We start from the raw sequence: 7,557 nt of genomic DNA, 5'->3' as shown, positions 1-7,557 counted from the left end.
TATTTTTTCTTTCCATAGTTCATAATTAGTCTTTTCGTTAGATCCAATCTAGATGTATCAATACACTATTTTAATGTCCGAATAGGGTAAGTACAAAAAATTCTTGAGGCTAAGTATCTCAATAAAAATGACAACCTTCTAAATTTCTAATACGTGGTCTCCTTCTAATGTTAAAGGAAAGTTTAACCTAAAATAAAAGCAATAAAGATGTTGGTTCACATGATTCCTGTTTTTTTCTCTCTCCTTTATCAATGAATATGACACAAATGGTTGGTTAATATTGAACTAAAAATGAATGATTGAAATACTATCTGAATTCTATTATTCATCTCTTATTTAAGTTATATTAAAGTTTGAGATGAAACATTGATCAAGACACCGTGAAAAACAATTTGGTCTTCAATTTTATGCTTTCATTGTACTTGAAATGCCTTCCACCAACACTGCCACATCAATTATTAGGCACTGTAGTTTGAGAATTGAGACAACTTAATAATTGCTTCCACACTTTTGCTTTTCCACAAGAGCAACATATAGAACTTGCAACATTACTTTGTATGAAACTCAAAGGACTTACATATCTGCTCTAACAATCCTTCATTTTCCTGCATCAAAATACACACAAATAGAAAGAAACTCCCAATAACTTAAACCATAGTTAATATCATCAACTTAAAAGAAAAAAGAAGACGGTGAGTCTTATCTTGCCAATGGAGAATCTTCTACTTTTGTGTTCCTAAATCTGATGTATTTAGGCACTCACACAAATAGGGTCATTTTCTCTTCAAAAACTGTACAAATGGCTGCAACCACAGGCACTAGTATGCCACAATGATATCATTCTTAAACTTCATTTTCTAAGCTTTTCCCCTACAACTCCCTTTGATTGAAAAAAATAGAAATCCACTTTTTTTCTCCAATCAAAGAGTAGAAATCCACTTCATTTCTCCAAAATAAAAGAGAGTTGTAGAGGAAAAGCATAGAAAATAAAGTGTAAAAGTAACAACATTGATTTCTATACGTGCAGAAAGACAACCTGCAACATTTTCTGAAATCTGAAAACATGCAAAAGGATGTAAAAAGATGAGAAAAGAAGAAGAAGGAAGATTCACCTTTTGGTTTTGGTTTAGGTTTAGCATGTCAACAGGTTGGCTCAAAGGGGTGACCTGAGAACACAAAGTAGATTCACACCAAATACCAACAAATGATAATATGAATTACAAACCAGCCTTGTGTTCTCAAATTCACTCCTCTGAGATAAACCTTATCACTTGACTGGGAGGAACATTTTGATGAGAAAAACAACAGATTCACTTTCTTGGACCAGGAACATTCATAATTTATAAACATGAAGGCCTCATGTGAGGATTCACTATGTTGTCATTCACACAACACCATTACATTTCTCATTTTAGCAAAGCCTTTAAGAGTTTAATTTTATGAAGATTTTTCTGCAATCTCCTAATTATATAACATCAAGTATTGCTTCTAAAATTATTTACTGCAAAAGTTAATACTTTATATATAATAATATAATATAATTAATTGATTATAAAATCATGATAATACTAAGGTATTTGAACTAAATTTGTTATTTTATATATGGAAATTTTTGTTGATCAGCTATTTTATAGGAATGTGTTGAGAGGATACATAATGGCTCATATCTCTGACATGGACCCACAATATGTTGTCATTGTATCAACAGCATGAGAGAGATGTCCACACTTTTGGCAGTTTGTTACATAGCTTACGTTAGGAAACAAACTCATACACTGAAGATGTTGTCATTTTAGTAACATATTTTGTGGTTAACATTTTAATGATTTATATTATGAGAATTTAAAATATTTAATTAATAAATTATGATTTTATAATATTTGAGAAAAAAAATTACCTTTAAAAAATATCCAAACTCTCTATAGTTAATAAAATACCATAACAAGGTTTAATTTAAATGTAGAAAATTAAACATTTTTTTAATAACTAATTAATTAGTTTCATATGTTATCTCTGTGCATCAGTATTATCCATTCATATAATTATATTTGAAGAAGGTTCATTCAAGTTATAATCTTCGTCGTGTGGTAATATTAAAAGTGAAAATTTATTCTATTAAAATATTTAAAATATACAAATTTAAATGGATTATAAACCATCACAGTAAATTTATTATTAATTTTTAGAATAGTCATTTCAAAATTTATTTATCGAAAATAAGCACTAATATATTTTAATTAAAAAACTAACAGTGCAACTGCTTACAAAAAGGTTGACAGAAGTTAAACAATATTACTTGCAAATTTTACTACCAGGAAAGGAAAAAGGGGGAGATAATTCTTAATATATGCTTTGACATACAAAATTAATGAACATACCTTTTTAATAAAACAAAGTTAATTGGAATATTTATAAAACTAAATTAAAGGTCTTGTAACATCCCAAATATAAACTATAAGAAAATTATTAAATAAAAGTTAATTTTAAAAATAAAAAATAATTAATTATTATAGTAACTAAATGATATATTATTTTATAAATTTAAAAACTATTAATATCTAAAGTAATAACCGCACTTGTAAGTCAAAGCGCTTGATTTACTAGTGCTGCTATTACCAATAGCCGCACTCGTAAATCACTTTTACCCTAACTTCCAAAGCGCACCACTTACTCTTTCTTACTTTCTTTCAACTCTTTGCGTTTCGCGTTTGCACTTATGCTCGCATTTGCGCTTCACGTTCCTCTCTTCTTGCAACTTCATTGATTTTGCATTCGTGCCTGTGTAAGTTTCTGAGCTCTCTTTCTTCTTCACCAATGTATATAATTTTTTTTCCTTTATCTTACTTTGTTGGTTTGTTGCACTCGAAGTACTGTTGCATTGCCTTCGTGGGTTCTTCTTTGGTTTCTTGTGTGCTCCATCGCTGCTTTCACGTCCATATCCATGTCCGCTACCGCCACCATGCCACTCTTGGCAACGTTGCCTTCACACACAAGGTTGGTGATGTTTTCTATTTTTTGGTTTTTTTTTTAATGTTATGAATTTGTTTTCTTTATGTATTATAATTTGTATTTTTTTAAATTTATATTATTTAGTGTTTATTTTAATTCTAATTTATATTATGTTAGTTGTTAGTTTAGAATAGAATTATCGTGTTTGTATTGAGTCCAAGAGTGTTCCACCCTCGAAAAATGATACGTGCTGGTATTGAGTCTGAGAGTGTTCGACCATCGGCAAAAGCGTGAGATAGAACACTGATTAAAAAACACATGAATGACTATTTCAGAATAGAACGAATCGAAATTAGATTAATTCTCTTTGCATAAGTGATGAGTATGAAAAAGGAGTAGAAGAATTTATACAATTTGCACAATGTAACACAATTAATAGTGGTCATGATGGAGCAAAGATCAGGTGTTCGTGCTTTAACTGTTTAAATGGAAGGATACTGGATGTTAAGATAATGAGGAAACACCTTCTATGTGATGGGTTTCTTCGATCTTATAAAACTTGGACATGGCATGGTGAATTTTTAAATTTACCACGTGTTTCCATAACTGAAGAATATGTGGGGTCCATCTTGGATGATGCAGTACATGATGATGTAGATGATGATCGATTGGAGGACATGATTCGTGATGTGGGAGCTCAGTCTTTTGCATAAGCGCATGGATATGGAAGTATGTCGAGCGATGCAGAGACTCCATTGTATCCTGGAGCAACTAACTTCACATGGTTGTCTGAGGTGTTGAGATTGATGAATTTGAAGGCAATAAAAGGATGGGCTGATAAAAGCTTCGCAGAATTACTTCAGTTGTTGAAGGATATGCTTCCAGAGGGAAATACTCTACCTAATCGTAATTATGAGGCCAAAAAGATTCTTTGTCCAATGGGTATGGAGTATAAAAAGATACATGCATGTTCTAATGATTGTATATTATACCGGAAAGATCTTGAATTGTTGAAAAGTTGTTCGAGGTGTGGGTTATCACGTTATAAGTTGAAACAAAAAGATGATGATTCTATGTAGATATAGAAAAGCATGGACCCCCAATGAAGGTTATGTGGTATCTTCCCATCATTCCAAGGATGAAGCGTTTGTTTGTAAACCCAAATGATGCTAAAAATCTTAGATGGCATGCAAATGAGAGGAAATGTGATGGCATGCAGATGAGAGAAAATGTGATGGCATGTACCGACATCCAGTGGATTCTATTCAGTGGAAGAGGTTGAGGATGAGTTTCCAAAGTTTGGTAAAGAATCAAGAAATATCCGACTTGGTTTAGCTACAGACGGAATGAATCCGTTTGGTAATATGAGTACAAATCATATGGCCTGTTTTACTAGTTATTTACAACTTATCTCCTAGATTGTGCATGAAGCGAAAATACATGATGTTGTCTATGATGATATTCGGTCTGAAACAGCTAGGGAATGACATAGATGTTTATCTAAGTCTTCTAATTGAAGATTTGAAGTTAATGTTGGACCAAGATGTTGAAGTATGTGGGACCAAGATGTTGAAGTATTTGACGGATTTGCCAATGAAACTTTCAAGCTTCATGCCTTGTTATTTTGCACCATCAATGACTTTCCCGTTGGGTCTATTAGTATCTAAGTTCAAGAGGGGAGGGGTGAATTGAAGTTATAAATTTTTCGCAAACAGAACTGGTTTACAGTATATAAGAGAAAAAGAAAAAATTGATTTTAAATGAAACAGATTGATTCTTGAAAACACTTTAACACACTCAAAACTTATTCAGATTAGAATTGAGATCAAAGAGTGAAAGATAGCAAAATCAGATTGGTTAACTTTTAACAGTTTTGAAGAACACAAAATATACCAAAAGAAAAATCAAATTTATTTAACACAAAGCTTCAAAGACAATGAATCTTTACCAAAGATTTAATGAAGAGAATTTTTCGTCCTTAAGCCAATTACAAACTTGTACCGACCAGGTCATCGGGTGTGATGATGTGTCTTGCACGTGCTCGGGTGGGGCGTGCTCGGTGGAACACGTAGGCTAGAAGAGAAGAATGGTTCAGAAGTGAGCATAGTCGCCGAACGCTGAATTGGCGTTCTCCGATCTCTAGTGTGCGCAACCGGCGCTCACCAGAGTTACATCACAGTCGCCGTATTGGAGTGCTAGGAGATCAGATGGTGAGAGATCGCCGGGGAATGCTAGGAGATCGGGTGGTTTGCACACCGCCACAAGGAGCACATCGTCGGATCTCTCAGTAAACTTAGTTAAAACTGTTGGAGGATCAGAAGAGTAATTTCAAGCGTGTAAGTTCAGTAAGATGTTTGTTGCGCCAACATGGGGCATGAAGGTCGAGTGGGTTGCGGGGAACACCTTGCTCATCAGCGACAGGACTCCCAGAGTGGACATTCGTTGGTGGCAAGGTTTCCCCAGCTAGAACATGCACGGCGTAGCAATAAGGAGGGTGCCACTTACGATGAGCGATATCACAGAGATGATGCACTTTGTTGCATCCGATACTCGCCTTGTCAGGTAGTGTTTCACAGCGCACTGTGTGCTAGCTTGCTCCTTGAGTAGAGGACTTAGCTGTGCGGCTGGTTACTACACAGAAATAACGTTCTAGTTGCCCCAATCCGGATGACGACACGTGTAGGGTTGGATGTCACCAGTTCCTCCAACCTAGATGATGACACGTGTAGGGTTGGGTGCAATAGAGAAATGAAGCTCAAGTTGTCCTAGCTCAGATGGCGACACGTGTAGGGCTGGGCGCTACCTGCTATCCCAGCCCAGATGGCGACACGTGCAGGGCTGGATGCGAGCCACGCGTCCAAAAGCATAACGGCCTGGAGAGAGAAGAAACCTAGCTATAAAGGTAACCTTAACAGAATTTGCAGAGGTACATTTTTCATACGGCTCATTCGGCTAGGGTTGTGTGCCTTTAGTACGGTCCTACAGAGCTTATTTTCTCTTAGTTTTTTGGGTGTTCTTGCCACTGACTTGAGCGTCGGAGCGCCACCAGCCGCAGAGGCGCCACTGTGTGTTTTTCAGGTTCTCAGAGAGGCTATCTGCTGTGTGGACTTGGGGGGCACGTGGTGACAAGCTGGTGAGGAAGACTGTGACGAGGCAGCGCTCTTGCACTAAGTCAACCGGCAGGATTAAAACTTATATTCAAATGCTTTGTTTATGATTAGAGAACTTTTTCCAGATCAAGAAGAAAAAATTTTATTAATCCCAAAATTAACAGGTTTAATTTCAAATGAACAGATTCTGTTCTTGACAGATTAACCAAAAACCATAAACGAGTGCAGGGATGAGAAGATCAATACAAACACACTTTATACTGGTTCACTCATAATGAGCTACATCCAGTTTCACCTTACTCCAAGGTGGAATCCACTAAAAACAATTGCAATCAATTACAATACACAACAGTTTTTCAACCCTACAAGAACCATACAACCAAAGCTGAAAAACTCTATTGCAGCACACCTTGCACTCCAAGAAACCCTATCAAAGAGTGACTAACACTTACACCTTTTACAAGAAAGAGTAAAGGAAAGATAGCACCTGAAAGGAAGATGCAAGAACATAAACCAGTTGTCCCTTTTGCAGCAAAAACAGTACCAAAACCTTCACCAAGATCAAGGTTCTCCTAGAACAAGCACATTTGAAGATCCCTTTGGAAAACCTTTCAAAAACTCTTTTCAATCCTTCTTTTCACACATAAAATGTTTAAACTCTGTTAAAATTGTGATTGCTCAATAACATTTCATGTGAGAAAGACCTTTCAATTTATTGAAAACAGTTTCTAACACCTTTTCAAAAAACAGTTAAAAAGCTGTTATAAAAACAACAGGTAGATTTAAAAACAAACAAATTGTTTTTCAGGAAAACTGCCAGCTCAACTTAACTGAAAAAACTAACTGAACTGCATTTTTGGTGCCCTAACCAACTTTTCAAAAACCTTTAAGCAGAACAAAATTAAACCTATTCTTTTTATAGAGAAACAGATTTATTTTGTGCAATATCCTGACTTTTTTGAGAAAACTCTAAAAAGCTTTTTGAAAATCATTTGATCACTTTATGTGCTTGATCTTACTATTAGAATATATGGCTTTAAACTAGAGGGGGGGGGGGGGGGGAGGGCGTGAATTGTTTAAAGAGAGTTTTCGCAATCTTTTAACCCTGGAATGAAATTACTTCGAGAATACCTTGATTTAGAAATCAGTTTTTCAAAACACAAAGCTTAAAGCACTGCACCAGCAAAACAATCGGTTGTTTATACCAGTAAACAAATATCAAAACTAAAATTAAAGAGTTAGGGATAGAGAAAATGTACACAAATGTTTATAATGGTTCACTCTAAACCCAGAGCTACATCCAGTCTTCTTAGAAACCTCTGAGGAAATCCACTAAGAAATCACACCTTGATCACTTACACCACAACCAAAAAAGTGACCTTGATCCCCTCAAGACACACACTTCTCTTGGCCAATGTACCGTCCCGTATCAGGGCGTTGACTAAGTCAAGGGCAAAGTCCACGACTGGAAAGTCAAAGTCAGCTCGAGCTGTCGCCC

At 35.5% G+C, this 7,557-nt stretch overlaps 1 long non-coding RNA gene across 1 annotated transcript; it reads right to left on the bottom strand.

Annotated features, from left to right (window-relative positions):
• Positions 1 to 212: 212 nt before the first annotated feature.
• Positions 213 to 1,483, bottom strand: LOC137810618 (uncharacterized). Its single transcript, XR_011080936.1, has 2 exons — positions 1,113 to 1,483; positions 213 to 1,036 (listed from the first exon to the last, which is right to left on the bottom strand). It is a non-coding gene; the product is annotated as an uncharacterized lncRNA (long non-coding RNA).
• Between the last annotated feature and the right edge of the window lie 6,074 nt (positions 1,484 to 7,557).

The sequence above is a fragment of the Phaseolus vulgaris genome, chromosome 2 (genome assembly GCF_000499845.2).
Source record: "Phaseolus vulgaris cultivar G19833 chromosome 2, P. vulgaris v2.0, whole genome shotgun sequence".
NCBI lineage: Eukaryota > Viridiplantae > Streptophyta > Magnoliopsida > Fabales > Fabaceae > Phaseolus > Phaseolus vulgaris.
Note: the sequence above shows the minus strand (reverse complement) of the source record. Positions and strands in the feature narration are given on the sequence as shown.